Genomic DNA, 19169 nt, shown 5'->3' on the forward strand with positions numbered 1-19169 from the left:
AGGGTTTGCTGGTGTTTGGAAACTTCTCCTCTTTTAAGACTCCCTTCCTGGGACAGGTCTCCATCCCTAACTCTTTTGTCTCTGTTTTTGTCTTTTATATTTTGTTCTAACTCCTTTCGAAGACAATGGGCTGCCTTTCTGGGTGCCTGATGTCCTCTGCCAGCATTCAGAAGTTGTTTTGTGGAATTTGCTCAGCGTTCAAATGTTCTTTCAATGAATTTGTAGGGAAGAGAGTGGTCTCCCCATCCTATTCCTCTGCCATCTTAGGACCACTCCCCTGTCCTGGCACTATTTGTGAAGACCATCATTGCTCTACTGTGCTACCTTTGCTGCTTTCTCAAAGATAAGCTGACTATTTCTGGGCTCTCTAGTCTATTTTCATTGATCCATTTGTGTATTGTTTTGCCATTGCTGTGCTGACTAGATTACTATAGCTTTGTTTAAGTCACGAAGTTGAGTAGTGTTAGTCCTTCAACTTTGTTCACTTTCAATATTGTGTTGGTTATTCTGGGTTTTTATTTTTCCAAATAAACTTTAGAATTTGTTTATCAATATTCACAAGGTATTTTTCTGGGGTTTTAATTGGAATTGCAATGAATCTATAGATCAAGATGTGAAGAACTGACATCCTGGGGTGTTGAATCCTATCCATGAACATGGAATATCTCTCTATTTAGTTCTTCTTTAACTTATAAAATTTCTATAATTTTCCTCATATAGATCTGGTACCTACTTTGTTAGATTTATACCTAAATTTTTTATCTTTTAAGGGTACTAAGGTAAATTAGATGAAAATGAGGCCTTAAAGCTTGTGCTAATCCAATATGACTGTGTACTTAAAAGAAGAGGAAATTTGGATACTCAAAGAGACATATATGCCCAAAAGACCATATGAGAAATTAGCAAGAAGTTGGCCATCTGCAAGCCAAGAGGAGAGTTCTCAGAAGAAACCAAACCTGCCAACATCATGCTCTTGAACTTCTAACCCACAGAACTATGAAAAATAGTGTCACAGGGCTCCTCCTTGAAAGTAAAAATCACTCAGTCATGTCCAACTCTTCATGACCCCATGGACTGTAGCCTGCCAGGCTCCTCTGTCCATGAAAACTAAATCTCTGTCAAATCATCAAAAACGTATATATATATATATATATATATTTGTCCTTTAGCCCATCAAGCAAGGAGAGACTTTTCATAGCTCTTTCTGCAGCGGCTGATTCTCCACCTAGACCCTCATGTTCCAAATCAGCCTCGTTTTTGGTAACAGGTCAGGCCATTCCAGCCCTCAGAATAGGAAAATCACTATTAAACTTCAAAAGGCAAATACTTGTCCTGCTCTACTCAGCTACTGCAGCTGCCATCTTAAGTTCTTGCTATTTTTCAGTCTTAAGAGTGGTGTCTTATCTTCCAGTTTCCTGTTTCTTGGGAGTACAGTGTCCACAACCTGAGGCCCTTCTCTCCACCCAGTATTTACCCCTCAACCTCCTTCCTTCTTCTACTCCCAGGCTGAGAACATGCGGGGTGAGTATGAGGCCAGGACAGCCCTCCATTGCTCCATCATTCAGGGACAGCTGACCTATAGCGCCATCTGCAGACACAGGAGAGAAGGCTCACTGGGATCCCTGTGGCCTGTGGCTGGTGACCTCTGTGGTTTCAAGCTGTTTACACACTCTCTATGGAGGGAGGCTGGTATACTGCAGATGCTGCCTCATGTGAAACAGGTTTCAACATGGTGACCCTGCCCTGCCCTTGTCCCCAGAATTTCCTTATGGTGGAAAGAAGGACTGAACTCTGCAGTCAGACTGTGGGTCTCAATTTCTGGTTCTCCCATTACTGGCTAGAAAATCCTGGGCAACTCGTATATATGCTAAACAAGTGGCTTTGCCTCTCTGAGCTTCAGATTCCTCTCCTGATAAATGTTACTGATTTGTGAGGGAGAACTGACTTTTTTAGAAGTTCCCACAATGTTCACTATTGTAGAGGAGGTGGAAGGGGTTAGAGAACATAGTAAAGTGTGTAATCTGTGTGTTACTGATATCCATTCTATTCCCAGAGGAAAGCCTTTTCTGTTTTTAAACTGTGAATCATGATAAAAGTATCAGTTATGAAACAAGAAAACACCATTTTTCATCTTTTACTTGCAAATTTTTTATCAAAACAGAAAAGTATAACGCATACATAAGTAATCTGTGTCCCTATATCAGACATCAGAATGTGCATTATTTTATTTAGTTCCTCTCACAAATTCTGGCCTTCCCTTTCCATCCCATTATATTTTTTTTTCTACAAAAATTATCTCAATAAGGAAACAGCTGCTCCCTGAGTGTTTTTCCTACCTGTATTCCTGTTCCTTTTTCTGCTCAACAAATACTATCATTTTCTGGTCAGTGTCATGGAATTCAAAGGATCAGTGAGTAGTTCCAGGAAACCTGCATGGATTTGTTTGGTTTTTTTCTTGAGTTGTTGTTTACATTTAAGCTGGCTCTGCTCTGTGCTACCAGAGCACTTCCACAGTACTGCTATTATATCATTTGTCGTCATTCTCTGAGAGCTGTGTAGGTGGCAGGGCAAAGGTTGCCCAGGAAACCATCTCTGATTTCAGCAGCTCTCTGTGTGCTATTGGTGACCCAAGAACCAGTGATAGCCAGAAGTCCTTCAAAAAGGAGATGCAACTGTCTTTTATAAAAGAACAAGTTTGAAAACATTAAAGCATACTGCATTAAATCATTATATTTACTCTTAGTTCCTTAAAAGTTTACAAGGAAAAAATGTTATGGACACATATTTGCATGTGTCTTCAAGGCAGGGTACACAGGATGTGTTGGTATACATGAGAGATGGAAATGACCTTACCTATTACCCAGAATTTCAGTCATTCCCAGATTTGGCCCTCTTCCTGTTATCTTTTGTGGGTTCCAGAAGTGCAGTGAGAAAAAAAATTGGAAACAACCTGGATCTTATACAGGGTTCCAGCATCAAATGTTTTCTCATTTTGGCTATAAATTAGAACTCCATCTCCCTGTCATGGTAAAGAATTGTTTCTGTAGCTTATGAGAAATAGTTTAATAAGTTTCTTTATATGAGAGAGAGAGGAAGAGCAGGCTTCAAGAAGCTCACAGACCACACAGACATACAGATGTAGGTTCCCAGTTCAAAAAACCACACATTGCTTTGGGGTAAATAAAAGGTCTTCTCTGAAATATCCTATCTGAAAAAGATCAAGCCCCTGAATCGTTGCCACTGACAAGTATGACTTAATGTCTCCAATCTTTCAAAAACTTTCATTTTAAAGCCTAAATAACCAAAGAAAGAAATAAAAAATCAGAAAATAATCACATACAAAGGAAGTTAAACAAAATATTTTGCCTAATATCATACAAATTTATTGAAAATCTAGATAAAAAGAATAATTTTCTGGGGAGAAATAATTTGACAATAGTAACTCCACAAGAGGGCTTCCCTGATACTCAGCAGTAAAGAACCCAGCTGCCAATGCAGGAGATGCAGGTTCAACCCCTGCATTAGAAAGATCCCCTGGAGAAGGAAATGGCAACCCAATCCAGTATTCTTGCCTGGGAAAGCCCATGGGCAGAGGAGCCAAGTGGGCCACAGTCCATTGTGTTGCAAGGAGTTGGACACAACTTAGTGACTAAACAACAACAACAAACTCCAAAATAGAAAGAAAACATAGACAGATAAATCACCTTACTTTTAAAATTTTTACCATCAAATAGTACTCCTAAGAAAGTAGCTGACCTAGGCAATTTCAAAGGTTAATTATAACCAAAGTTTAGAGAACAGATAATTCTACCATTCTATCACTATAATTTTACAGTGTTAGACATACTAGTTAACATAGTTAACACAATTAGGCCAGGAAAAGAAATGAAGTATAAAATTTTTAAAGATGGAGTTTATATTAGTTATAGATTCTTAACTTTTTTACTTGAAAACTCCAAAAGAACCCACATGAAAATTATTGCATGTGATATGAATAACTCAGGAAAAGAGTTGGATGCAAAATTAATGTAACAAAATAAATAGACTTGTTATTAATGTTGTTATTGTTCAGTTGCTAGGTCATGTTCAATTCTTTGAGATCCCACGGACTGCAACATACCAAGCTTCCCTGTCCTTCACTATCTCCCAGAGTTCATTCAAATTCATGTCCATTGAGTCAGTGATGCTATCTAACCATCTCATCCTCCACTGCCCTCCCCCATGATACTAATAAACAGAATGGGATGTTTAGGCACCACATAAATAAACTGCCTGTGTAAAAATATAACAGAAAATGTGGAAAAGATTTATGACAAAAAATATAAAATTCAAATGATGTTGTTGTTCAGCCACTCACTATTGGCTGACTTTGTAACCCCACGGACTGCAGCATGCCAGACTTCCCTCTCCTTCATTATCTCCCAGAGTTTGCTCACGTTCATGTCCACTGAGTTAGTGATACTATCTAACCATCTCATTCCCTGCCACTCCTTTCTCCTTTTGCCTTCAGTCTTTCCCAGCATCAGCCTTTTCCACTGAGTCAGCTCTTCACATTAGATGGCCAAAGTATCGTTATCAGTATCAACTTCAGTATCAGTCCTTCCAATGAAAAGTCAAGGTTGATTTCCTTTTGGATTGATTGGTTTGATCTCCTTGCAGCCCAAAGGACTCTCAAGAGTCTTCTCCACAATTCAAAAGTATCAGATTTTTGGCCCTCAGCCTTCTTTATGTTCCAATGAAGATTACAAAATAATTCCTGAACAAAGGAAAAACAAAGCATGCTCTTCAACAGGAAAATTAAAATATAAATAATCAGTTCTCTTGAATTAATCTATAAATTTAATATGATCTTAATTTTAAAAAACACCAACAGGATTTTTGTTTAAATCCAGACAATCAGGGTTTTTTATATGAAAACATAAGAAGCAATTACATTCAAAGACATTCTAAAAAATAAGCACAAAAAAGAAATTACCCCAAAGAAATTAAAACATACCTTGGAACTATGATTATTAAAGCAGCATGGTATCAGCACCTAAATAAGCATAGAAAATTCAGGATAAGACACAAAAATATTCTGAGACAATTGGCTAGCCATTAGGAAAATATACTGAAGTCACACAACATGCTTCAGACAAAAATAAATTTCACAAAGACTTGAATGTGTCTGGAAATGGATAGTTCTAATGACGGCACAACATTATGAGTGTACTTAATGACACTGAACTTTACACCTAAATTGATTAAGATGATAAATTTTATGTTACATTTATTTTTCCACAATAAAAAATACACCACACAAAAAAAAATTTAATGTACAAAAAGAAAAGATATTGGAATGATTTTTTTTAATATCCAAGAGTACGAAAAACTTAAGTATGACAAAAACACAAATAATCAAAAACCTTTGAAGCCAGAAAAGGTTGATATAGTCAACAACATAAAAATAAAAATTTTTTTTCATAGTAAAACTAGCTACACGTTTTAAAAAATCAGAAATTAGGACAGACATTGAAACTCATATAAAAATACAAAAAAATATGAAAAGTACTTAAATGTTCACTATTTGGAGACAAAGGAAGATCAATATGTTATTGATATATAGTAGAATTCTATGTAACCATACAAAATATTAAGGCAGTTCTTTATGTGATGTTATGAAATAACTGAAATCTTGAAAGCAGCAAGAACTGACTTGTCACATACATATACAAGGCTGCTCAATAAGATGAACAGCTTATTTCTCATAAAAAACCATGTAGGCCAAAAGATAGTGGGATCATATAGTTAAAGTTCTGAAAGTAAAAAAATAGTCAAATAAGAATTCTGTTATTTATAAAACTACCCAAAAATGAAGCAGAAATTAAGAAATCCCAGAAAAATAAAAGCTTAGAGAATTCAACGCTAATAAATCTGCCTTCAGATAGTCCTTCAGGCTGAAACAAAAGGGCGCTAGAATCAGGCTGAAGCAATAGGACACTAGAAGCCATAGGAGGAAATAAAGGTCACCAGTAAAAGTAGCATTATTAAATATAGAAGATAGAGGTATTGTATTTTTTATATGTAGCTCCTCTTTTTGCTTCCTATGCAATATAAAAGAAAAATGCTTAAACAATAACTATACCTATGTTAATGAGCACACAGTGTATAAAGCTGTAATTCATGACAGTAACAAAATTAAGTAGCTGATGGAACCGGACAGGAGCAGAATTAAAGCAGGCTATTGAAGCTAAAATGGTATCAATCTAGCAAGCTGTATTTTTATAAATTAAGGATGTTAATATTTAAAATGTTCACTTTTTCCCTGTAGCAAGCACTTGGAGAATAACTGAAACTATACAAAAAAGGCAGTTAAATGAAATCAAAGTGGAACACTAGAGAAAAATTAGCCAAACATGAAAGAAACCTATATTGAAGGAACTGACAGAGGGGGAAAAAGATATAAGAGTTAGAAAACAAATAAGACAAAGGTACAAGATTCCTACATTTTATTGGCCTGTAGTCACTATTGCCACTGCTGCAATCGTTTTGCTGACATTTTTCTAGTATACATATTTTTTAAGTTGAATCATCAACACTTGTTGATGCAAATACAGATGACAGGCTCAAGCAAAAACAGTGTTATCTTTCTATTACAGACATAGATGCTCCAAACTACTGGCATAAATTCAATTGTTCTACAAACCTGAAAGTTGTATCTGAAGAGAGATTGGAACATTACCTCTAAAACAAAATTTAAACCTATGATTTTTATAAGCCCACCGTTGAGAGTTTTATATCAAGACAGTAAAGGGAAAAAATGTACTTTACTTTTGATATGGTGAAATGTATTACACTGTGAAGGTGATTTAATTATTTTAGACACCATGTATCATTCCTACACTTTCTCATTTATAAACAAAACGTCATGTAAGACCAGGTTCATTCACTGCACTCATTAAGGTCTATTGACTGTTGGTTTTTATATTTATCCAATAGCTTTAGCTTCAAGGGTTTTATGTTCATTTCAAAAATTTAGCAGAAACCCTGCTTTCAGTACTGTTGCAAATGACTTGTGCAGAGTCTCTGTTACAAGTGACTGGGGCTTTTAACTAAAGCTTGCCCTTCAAGTGAGTGAGAACTCAAGGTGCAAAAACCTCTCTCAAAAAACAGTTCAAAGTCCACCTCAAGGCCCTAAACCTAACCCCTCCCCAATATGAATTAGTAAAATAAGTGTTACATTGCTTCTTTTTGTCACATGTACCTGTGTGTAGAGAAATGACCTTAGAACCCTCCAGAGGCAGGAAAGGTCTTTATTTAGCTGTTCATCCAAATTTTAATTTTGCCAATCACTAAGAGGCTAACTTCAGCTCAGTTCAGTCACTCAATTGTGTCCGACTCTTTGCAACCCCATGGACTGCAGCACACCACTCTTCCCTGTCCATCACCAACTCCCAGAGCTTACTCGAACTCATGTCCATCAAGTCGGTGATGCTATCCAACTATCTCATCCTCTGTCATCCCCTTCTCCTCCTGCCTTCAATCTTTCCCAGCATCAGGGTCTTTAACAATGAGTCAGTTCTTTGCATCAGGTGGCCAATGAATTGGCGATTCAGCTTTCAGCATCAGTCCTTCCAAAGAATATTCAGGACTGATTTACTTTAGGATTGACTGGTTGGATCTGTTTGCAGTCCAAGAGACTCTCAAGAGCCTTCACCAGCACCGCAGTTCAAAAGCACCAATTCTTCGGGGCTCAGCATTTTTTATAGTCCGACTCTCACATCCATTCATAACTACTGGGAAAATCATAGCTTTGACTAGACGGACCTTTGCTGGCAAAGTAATGTCTCTGCTTTTTCATATGCTCTCTAGGTTAGTCATAGCTTTTCTTCCAAGGAGCAAGCGTCTTTTAATTTCATGGCTGCAGTCACCATCTGCAGTGATTTTGGAGCCCCCAAAATCACTCTTTCCATTGTTTCCCCATCTACTTGCCATGAAGTGATGGGACCAGATGCTATGATCTTAGCTTTCTGAATGTTGAGTTTTAAGCCAACTTTTTCACTCTCCTCTTTCACTTTCATCAAGGGGCTCTTTAGTTCTTCTTTACTCTCTGCCATAAGGGTGGCGTCATCTGCATATCTGAGGTTATTAATATTTCTCCCAGCAGTCTTGAGTCCAGGTTGATTCCAGCTCAGCATTACACATAATGTACTCTGCATATAAGTTTAAAAAGCAGGGTGACAATACACAGTCTTGACGTACTCCTTTCCTGATTTGGAACAGTCTGTTGTCCCTTGTCCAGTTCTAACTGTTGCTTCTTGACCTGCATACAGATTTCTCAGAAGGCAGGTCAGGTGGTCTGGTATTCCCATCTCTTTCAGAATTTTCCACAGTTTGTGACTATGATCCACATAGTCAAAGGCTTTGGTCTAGTCAATAAAGCAGAAATAGATGTTTTTCTGAAACTCTCCTGCTTTTTCAATGATCCAACAGATATTGGCAATTTGATCTCTGGTTCCTCTGCCTTTTCTAAAACCAGCTTGAACATCTGGAAGTTCACGGTTCACATACTGTTGAAGCCTGGCTTGGAGGATTTTGAGCTTTACTTTGCTAGCATGTGAGATGAGTGCAATTGTGCGGTAGTTTGAGCATTCTTTGGGATTGCCTTTCTTTGGGGGTGGACTGAAAACTGAACTTTTCCAGTCCTGTGGCCACTGCTGAGTTTTCCAAATCTGCTGGCATTTGAGTGCAGCACTTTCACAGCATCATCTTTTAGGATTTGAAATAGCTCAACTGAAATTCCATCACCTCCACTAGCTTTGTTCATAGTGATGCTTCCTAAGGCCCACTTGACTTCACATTTCAGGATGTCTGGTTCTAGATGAATGATCACACCATCATGATTATCTGGGTCATGAAGATCTTTTTTGTATAGTTCTTCTGTGTATTCTTGCAACCTCTTCCTAATATCTTCTGCTTCTGTTAGGTCCATACCATTTCTGTCCTTTATTGTGCCCATCTTTGCATGAAATGTTCCCCTGGTATCTCTAATTTTCTTGAAGAGATCTCTAGTTTTTTCCATTCTGTTATTTTCCTCTGTTTCTTTGCACTGATCACTGAAGAAGGCTTTCTTGTCTCTCCTTGCTATTCTTCAGAACTGTGCATTCAAATGGGTATATCTTTTCCAATATGCTACGGGAGAACAGTGTAGAAATAACTCCAGAATAAATGAAGAGACAAATCCAAAGCAAAAACAACACCCAGTTGTGGATGTGACTGCTGATGGAAGTAAAGTCTGATGCTGTAAATAACAATATTGCATAGGAACCTGAAATGTTAGGTCCATGAATCAAGGCAAATTGGAAGTGGTCAAACAGGAGATGGCAAGAGTGAATATCGACATTTTAGGAATCAGTGAACTAAAATGGACTGGAATGGGTGAATTTAACTCAGATGACCATTATATCTACTACTGTGGGCAAGAATTCCTTAGAAGAAATGGAGTAGCCATCATAGTCAACAAAAGAGTCCATAATGCAGTACTTTGATGCAATCTCAAAAATGGCAGAATGATCTCTGTTTGTTTCCAAGGCAAACCATTCAATATCACAGTAATCTGAGTCTATGCCCCAACCAGTAATGCTGAAGAAGCTGATGTTGAACAGTTCTATGAAGACCTACAAGACCTTCTAGAATTAACACCCAAAAAAGATGTCATTTTCTTTAAGGGGACTGGAATGCAAAAGTAAGAAGTCAAGAAACACCTGGAGTAACAGGCAAATTTGGCCTTGGAGTACAAAATGAAGCAGGTCAAAGGCTAACAGAGTTCTGCCAAGAGAACACACTGGTCATAGCAAACACCCTCTTCCAACAACACAAGAGAAGACTCTACACATGGACATCACCAGATGGTCAATAGCAAAATCAGATTGATTATATTCTTTGCAGCCAAAGATGGAGAAGCTCTACACAGTCAACAAACCAGGAGCTAACTGTGGCTCAGATCATGAACTCCTTATTGCCAAATTCAAACTTAAATTGAAGAAAGTAGGTGAAGCCACTAGGTCATTCAGGTAAGACCTAAATCAAATCCCTTATGATTATACAGTGGAAGTGGCAAATAGACATAAGGGATTATATCTGATAGAGTGCCTAAAGAACTATGGATGGAGTTCATGACATTGTACAGGAGGCAGTGATCTAGACCATCCCCAAGAAAAAGAAATGCGAAAAAGCAAAATGGTTGTCTGAGGAGGCCTCACAAAATCTGAGAAAAGAGGAGAAGCTAAAGGCAAAGGAGAAAAAGAAGCTAACTAGGAGAATTGTATTTTTCTGAGATGGGTATCCAAATCAAGGATAAGGGGTATAACAGATAATTTTCCAGTCTATCTCTTCCCCTCTCTCTTTCTTTTTACCTTTCTGTGTCATTAGATCATGTAAATAGCATAGAGCTGACTTTACCTAATCTAGAATCTTGGCCTTTTAATAAGGGGATGCAATCCATTCAAATGTATTCCTTTTTCTACATGCAGGTACCTACAAGAGGAATCACAAGCTGAAATTAAGATTGCCAGGAGAAATATCAACAACCTCAGGTAAGCAGATTGTACCTCTCTAGCGGCAGAAAGTGAAAAGGAATTAAAGAGTCTATTGATGAGAGTGAAAGAGGAAATGAAAAACTGGATTGAAATTCAACATTCAAAAACTAACATCATGGCATTCAGTTCTACCACTTCACAGCAAATAGAAGGACGAAAATTGGAAACAGTGACAGATTTTATTATCTTGGGCTCCAAAATCACAGTGGATGGTGACTGCAGTCATGACATTAAAAGATACTTGCTCCTTGGAGAGAAAGCTATGACAAACCTAGACAACATATTAAAAAAGAGAGACATCACTTTGCCAACAATAGTCCATAGAGTCAAAGCTATGATTTTTCCAGGAGTCAGGTAGAGATGTGAGTTGAACCATAAAGAAGGCTGAGTGATGAAGACTTGGTGCTTCCAAATTGTGGTGCCAGAGAAGACTCTTGAGAGTCCCTTGGGCTGCAAGGAGATCAAACCAGTCAATCCTAAAAGAAATCAACCCTGAATATTCATTGGAAGGACTGATGCTGAATCTGAAGCTCCAAGGCCACCTGCTGCAAAGAGCTGACTCGTTGGAAAAGACCCTGATGCTGGGAAATATTGAAGTCAAAAGGAGAAGGGGGTGGCAGAGAATGAGATGGCTGGATAGCATCACCAACTCAATGTACATGAATTTGGGCAAACTTCAGGAGATACGGAAGGACAGGGAAGCCTGGTTTACTGCGGTTCACGGGGTCGCAAAAAGTCAGACAAAATTGAGTGACTGAACGGAACGGAACTGATTCTGACCAGCATGAGATGATACCTCATTGTGGTTTTGTTTTGCATTTCTCTAATAATGAGTGATTGAGCATCTTTTTATGTGTTTATTAGCTATCTGTATGTCTTCTTTGGAGAAATGTCTGTTTAGTTCTTTGGCCCAGTTTTTGATGGGATTGTTCATTTTTCTCGTATTGAGCTGCATGAGCTGCTTATATATTTTGAAGATTAATCTCTTGTCAGTTGTTTCATTTGCTATTATTTTCTCCCATTCTGAAGGCTGCCTCTTCACCTCACTTATAGTTCGCTTCGTTGTGCAAAAGATGTTAAGCTTAATTAGGTCCCAATTGTTTATTTTTGTTTTTATTTCCTTTACTCTGGGAAGTGGGTCATAGAGGATCTTGCTGTGATTTATGTCAGCTAGTGTGCTGCCTATGTTTTTCTTTAAGAGTTTTATAATTTCTGGTCTTACATTTAGATCTTTAATCTATTTGAGTTTACTTTGTGTATGGTGTTAGAAAGTGTTCTAGTTTCATTCTTTTACATGTGGTTGACCCATTTTCCCAGCACCACTTGTTAAAAAGATTGTCTTTTCTCCATTGTATATTTTTGTCACTTTTGCCAAAGATAAAGTGTCCATAGGTGCATGGATTTATCTCTGGGTTTTCTATTTTGTTCCATTGATCTATATTTCTGTCCTTGTGCCAGTACCATAATGTCTTGATGACTGCAGCTTTGTAGTACAGCCTGAAGTCAGGCAGGTTGATTCCTCCAGTTCCATTCTTCTTTCTCAAGATTGCTTTGGCTCTTCAAGGTTATGTGTTTCCACACAAATTGTGAAATTATTTGTTCTAGTTCTGTGAAAAATACCATTGGTAGCTTGATAAGGATTGCATTGAATCTATCTTTGACACAGACTTCTTTAGTAGTTTATAAATTATACCACCTTGTATTTTTATCCTACTGGTTACTAAAGTTCAATTTTTACTTCAACATTTAAAGATAATCAGTATTATGCCTTCTCTTTGTACAAAACAAGAACTTAAACATATTTTTCCACTATATTCTCAACCCATCCCATGTCTTGGTTATTATATACATTATGTAATTGTCATATATAATTTTCATGTATATGTAAAATTATAAAATTTTATATAAATCATGATTATTTAATTATCTAGGCTTCACTAAGCACAGAAAGAAGTCAGCCATTTACCCCAGGGCTGGGAGTCAGAACCCATCAGGCCAGGGGGAGTAGATTTCTTCCCCAGGTCTGTAGTTAGAAAACTCCCATAGCTGCATCACATGGGTGAGAGTGGCAGTATGTAACTTAGTCGGATGTGCCTCCAACCCTGAAACCCAGTTTCTCTTTTGTCCCCTCTCACCCAAGAGCCCATGCCCAGATCCAGATTCATTCATCTACTAGCACAGTAGGCTGGTGCAATGTCAGCCTAGGATGTGAGACCCCAGGAAACACAAGAAGCCTGACAGTGACCTGGCTGAGCCAGGGCCTCCCCAGGGAGCTGGAACAGAGAACACTGGGGCCAGCCCCCAACTCCAAGAATCTAAGCCTGAGGGACAGCCTCCTCACCTGTGTGGACAGTATAACCCTGCAGATGAGAAGAAAGCAACCTTATACCTGGCGGTCATCTGTCCATGGAGGCGTGAGTGTGATCTGCTAGAAAGGTGATGAAAATGAGTCAGCAAAGACCAGGGGAGGTCAAGGCTGGGAAGTCTCAGGGAAATTAGGGGAACTGAGAAATATTTTTAAATAGTTTCTGTGATGTAACCAAAAGATCACCACCTCAGTGAATGTGAACAGCCTCATTATAGACTATAGTCTTCAAACCTGCAAGTCCAGAAACTGGAGCAATATATGGAGGTTAATGCATCACCCAGGGTATCAATGTAAGACTGGCAGGCAGACACCCATTTCCCAACATCATTGAGCCTAGTAGGCTGAATTAGACAACAGATCCAAGCAGGAGAGGAGAAGGATCTGAGGAATAAGGACTAAGGAACTCAGGGTACCCTGCCCCCAGTCCTGGAAAGCTCGTGCCCTCCAGACTCTGGCCCTCACCCTGGATGGGTGGGACTTAATCACCTGTTCAGGCTGATAGATGCCCTTTTTTTGCTGCATTCCAGACTTGCCCTTTCAAATGCTGGTTACCACCTCTGAGTACATAAACAGTTCAACCCTCCTCTGAGCAGTGTGAGAACCTGCGGTCAGCACAACCCATTACCACCCTTCCCCCATCAGCTTAGAGAATCACCTTGATTACACAGAGGAAGTAAACCGGGTAGGTCAGGGGATGGGAGGCCCTACAGGAGCTTTAAGCCATGGCATCATAAAATACCAAGTCCCCTACTTTCCTGAGGGCTACAGACTAGAAACAACTAATGTTAAAAAGGAGGGGCAGTCAGACAGAGAAAGACATCATATGATAGTGCTTATATGTGGAATCTAAAAGCATGGTACAAATGAACTTATTTTCAAAACAGAAATAGAGATACAGAGGCAGAAGACAAACTGATGCTTACCAGTTGAGGAGGAGAGGAGGTGGGATTAGTCGGGAGATCAGGATTAACATATGTGCACTACTATACTTAAAATTGTTGTTGTTTAGTCACTAAGTCATATCCGACTCTTTTAGTGACCCCATGGACTGTAACTTACCAGGCTCCTCTGTCCATGGGATTTTCCAGGCAAGAATACTGGAGTGGGTTGCCATTTCCTTTTCAAGGGGATCTTCCCAACCCAGGGATTGAACCCACATCTCCTGCATTGGCAGGTGGATTCTTTACCACTGAGCTGCCTGGGAAGCTCCATGATATATAAAACACATAACTAATAAGGACCTGTTGTGTCGCACAGAGAGCTCTATTCAACACTCTGTAATGGCCTATATGGGAAATAATCTAAAAAACAGTGGATATATGTATATGTATAACTAATCCACCTTGCTATACACCTGAAACTAATAAACACTGTAAATCAAACATATTCCAATAAAAATTTAAAATAAAAAAGGAGATGTAATATCAATTCAGCTGCCCCATTCCACCAATGCCCTCTTGACCTCTGCTTGCATACATGGGGCTCTCTTCTGAACAGTCTCTTCCTTTTCATTTCCTCACTCACTCCTCACGTTCAGGCAGAGTGCCCACTAGATGCTGGTAAGGGGAAAGTTCAATGAAAACTAAGGGAAACCCCTGTCCTCAAGGAACTTACAGTGCAGTGGGGGCTTCACCACACACTGGTTGTGTGACCCTGGACAGGTTATGTAATTTTTGTAGCCCTTCTATAGTATGGATAAGGATTGTATCTACTTCATAGGGCATGAACATGCTCTGAAGTCTGGTGATCCCAGAGTCTTCTGTACCTTCTCTGTCTTGGAATTTATTTCTCTTAAGGGAGCCTGAGGGAGAAAAGACAAGCACAACTTTAGTGTAATGAGATGGGTGGTGAAAGTAAATCATTCATGCTAGGATCAGGAGGAAAAAACTGTAGCTTCACATCAGGTTATATGTTTAATTTACTTTTTAACTTTAACACAAAGAATGCCACTTCACGTGCATTTGTTGTACAACATTTGGTTAAAGTTTTTCTTCACTAATTCAAGATAGACAATCATCTTAACCAAAATTCAACTAGGTAGCAATTGATATACCTGTAAATTGTTTTACTGGCCTGAAAAAAAATAGCAATGCACCATTATTAAAATCTCTATTGAATAAATATTGACCTACTTATTACTGGAATTATAGAACAAGAAAGTTGTTCGTTGGGTATTTGCACCCATAGTGGATATTTACTACATTATTACTAATGAACTTTTATAAGTTGCTGCCAGAAAGATAGAATACCATACTTCTTCATACAAGTCAGATATGTCCCTGACAGCTCCAGAGCAGGAATTTTTGAACATAATGTGCCTATTGGAGAGGTGCTCAGGGGCTGAAGAAGGCCAGTTTGCCAGATGCCAATTTGGTGAATGATTCATAAAGTCATCGGAATTATCAAGGTATCCATTTATAAGAAACTTTTTTATTTTTAAGCTATATGTTAAACTTAAAGCAATTCATATTGGATGAAATGGTTAACAGCCTTCAAAGATTTCTGCTATTTGAGCTGGCAGGTTTCATTATTTCTTCCTAAGGGTACCTAAAGCAATGTTTCATGTCTCTCTCTACCCAGCTCCCTGCAGGAGACAGAAAGAGAAGTCAGTTCACAAGACAGCCTGAGAGGGAAGATTGCACGGGAGAGAGACGAGGAGACTGACAGGCAGAGAGACTGGGAGTCTGAGGCCAGGGAGGCAAGCTGAAGCCAGATCCCTGGAGTCTTTGCTCCCCAAAGTTCTCATGGGCTCTGGTAATCCATCTGATTCAAATCATTGTAAATGTATCAATAATTGATAGAAATAAATATTTTACAAATTTGTCAAATTCATCAAACTGCTCATCCTGTGATTTACCCATTTAGAAAATGGATTTTTCTATAAACTGTTTTTCAGCAAACTGGTTGTTGCTGAATTAACCCTTGAGCAAATGTACTTGAGTCTTACAGCATAATGGGTAAGAAGTTAGGCTTTGGGGCCCAGCTGCCTGGGCCACACCCTCACAACACTTACCGGCTGCACACTCTTGAGCAAGGCCTTGACCTCTCAGTGCCTCCATCCCCTCAGCTGTGAGAGGAGAGTCATCAGGCCTTCCCTCATAGAGCTGTTGGCAGGGTCACTGAGTCAACACACTCACAGCAGAAAGAGTGGTGCTGGCATCAAAACCACAGGTTATTATTGTCACTCTGCCCTGCCCCACCTCAGGCCCGGTCCTCCCACCTGTCTCCTCCATGTGAACCACGCATCAGGTGGTCCCCATCAGGACGATGCTCTGTGCCATTATCTGGTCCCCCCATGAAGATGCCTTAACACAAAAGCAGATGCAGCCCTGAAAATGCCTTTGTTATAAGGTGGGCACCTGCAGGACCCAAATATACACATACTAATCACCAGATTATTATTGAAATGAAAGCGTAAAATATAAACACTCTAATATAGCTCTTGCAGGATCCCAAGACTATAAAACACACCAGTTTGAGAAACACCATTCCAGGAGCAATAGACCCAGATGGGAAAGGCAACAGACACAGGGGCAGAGGGGTGAGGAGACAGAAAGCCCATGAACCACAAGGATGCCACATCACCCAGCCAGCCCAGTCTGATGGGGAGGAGGGGAAAGGGAACAGAATCACACAGGCACTCCTCATGAAACAGGAAGACCCCACCCAGAGGAGACTGTTTCTCTGTGGTTTTCATAGAACTGGAGCAAGTGGAGCAGGCAGGGTTCTCCACCTCCCATGGCCCAGAGCCCATGCTCTCCTCCCACCTTCACCAGGAAGCTATAGACCAAACAAAGAATACCAGCCCTCACATACAGATCTCTAACTCATGTGCTCAGACTTCAGGGTCCTGACAGAAGGCAAAATCAAAAGGAATCCAAATACACAGGGTTGCCAAGGCAAATAGCAGAACAAACAGAAAGTCTCCAATCAAAGATGAAAATGCAGGGGGGAAAGAAAAGCTAGCAGAGACCTACACAAATATTTGATCCTACAAAGTAAAAGAAAGAAACAAGAGTTTGCAAAAGACTGATGAAACAAGAGATGAAAGATGAACTAAAATATCAGAATATGAAGAGGGTTGGAGGATCCAGCAAGTCAGAAAATAATTGAGAAGAGAATTAATTCTTTTGCAGAATCTAAAAATACAAACACGACAGAAAACTCTATCAGTGATGTGAAAAACAGGATGAGAAAATAACATGGAAAACAAGAGGGAAAAAATTGAGCAAAATGGACTGACAATGGGAATCAAACATGTAGATAACTAGTTCCCTAAGGAAGACACAGAAGGAATAGAGAAATAAAATACTGTGATCAACACCATCTTCTTACTAACAGAGCCCTGACTGGTCCTACTGCCAAGGTGAGATACCTGGTATCTGGGATAGAGGTGGGGTATTCACCTGATTTTGTGCGTGATGGGCAGGTGACCCTGTTCTGGTCAATGATAGGTAAGAAAAGTTTTCTGGGAGCTTCTGCGAATGACTTTCATTCTGACAAGAGGAAGGAGGGACAGGAAAAACTCCTGCCCCAAGTTGCCAAATGACTTTTGCCTCTGACTGTGGCTGTGTGACAGTGAGGAGCTTGAATCTGTTGGAGCCGTTTCAGAGCAGAAGGAAGGTCAGGAGATGCAGAGGCTGAGCCATAGCTCTTCTCTGGGCTTAGAAGTTACCAAGGGAGCGGCAAGAGTGATGCCACAGATGTGGGGAAAGAGCTGTGTGAAGATGGGTGAAAGCAAACAGTTTTGGAGTTTATACTTGCTAAACTACAGAGCATAAAGGAGTGGTTGGAGATGGTGTTGGACATGTAGACTGAAATTAGGTTTTGGACTGCTTGTTCAAGATATTCATGAACCAAGTAAATGTATGTGTGTTCTCTCCTGGAACTGTAAAATGATAGTAAATGTATTTTAGTAGTATCAGTCACACAGAGAGAGACAGGGAAGCAACTACTCAGCAGACCAGAGATGCCTGGAATCTGAGAGATGAGGAAAACTGTTGCCTAGTAAGGAAGAGCCAGACGCAGGACATCAGATCCTCCGGGATCATGCCCAGGGCTTTGTTAAGGACTCAGATGAGCCCAGTGTGCAGCCACGTTTGAGAACCACTAACCTAGAACCACATGTATGGACACAGCAGAGGATGGAGCCATCTGCCCAGAGGAACCACAAGGACTCCAAGCTCAGAGGGCCAGGTAGGAAGGAGGGTGGGGTGAGAATGAGGCTGAAACAGGGGACCAACCTACTGGGTGGTCTGGGAATGAAATAGTCACCCGGCAACCGCCCCCCCCCAACCCAGGCATGACTATCCAGGAGCCAGGCATTACCTTCTCATGCAACAGCAACAAGAAAAAGACTCTTCTAAAACAAAATAAAACCCAAAAACCCGGAATGCATGGCATGGAGAGAACTGTGGGTACTGGATCTCAGGAAAGCCTCCTCATTCTATCATTTATGGGTTCCCCAGCATAAAAGCCAGTCCCTGTCCCTACCCTAAGGTGGAGTCTGACTGCCCACAGAGCTGCCTGGTTCCTTTTCAAACTTAAGAGGAAAACAAAGGATCCCCCAGACACGTGACAAAAGCTGGCAGCACGAAGATCAATTCCAACCACTGACAGGCAGGACAGGAGGCAGGCTGGAGAGGAGGGGCAATCAGTGAATACATCTCCCATAGATTAACAAGAAGTCATTGGGCAATACTTCAGTTTAAAAATTCCAGAAATACCCTTAGAAGCATTACCTAGAGACACAGAGGTAATCAGAGAAAAACTAAAACCAGAAATAGTAGAATCGGTTGCCTCTGGGGAGAGGAACTGGGGCCAGCATGGTGCTGAGACTTTTCAGTATGCTTTTTAAAACCATATGCATGAGTAACTTGATCACACATATATGTATGCTATGTGTGTATGTGTGTATATATATATACACACATTATATATATATTATATCTGATTATATGTACTAGGTTGGCCAAAAAGTAAGATGGTATGGAAAAACCCAAATGAACATTGTAATAACCCAGTATTAAAAAGAAAATAATCAAACTATAAAGCAGCACTGTCCAACTTGAACGTGCACACAATTCACCTGGCAATCTTGTTAAAGAGCAGATTCTGACTTAGTAACTCTAGGGGGCCTGAGACTCTGCATTTCTTATAAGATCCTGGGTGATGCTGAAGCTGCAGGTCTGAGAACCACAGGTAGTAGGGCTGCAGATGATGAA

At 39.8% G+C, this 19169-nt stretch overlaps 1 long non-coding RNA gene across 1 annotated transcript; it reads right to left on the bottom strand.

The window, feature by feature from the left end:
* Positions 1–4621: 4621 nt before the first annotated feature.
* LOC122677642 lies at positions 4622–16069 on the bottom strand. Its single transcript, XR_006335871.1, has 4 exons — positions 15959–16069; positions 14560–14746; positions 4997–5035; positions 4622–4756 (listed from the first exon to the last, which is right to left on the bottom strand). It is a non-coding gene; the product is annotated as an uncharacterized LOC122677642 (long non-coding RNA).
* Between the last annotated feature and the right edge of the window lie 3100 nt (positions 16070–19169).

Source organism: Cervus elaphus, chromosome 20 (genome assembly GCF_910594005.1).
Source record: "Cervus elaphus chromosome 20, mCerEla1.1, whole genome shotgun sequence".
Taxonomy (NCBI): domain Eukaryota; kingdom Metazoa; phylum Chordata; class Mammalia; order Artiodactyla; family Cervidae; genus Cervus; species Cervus elaphus.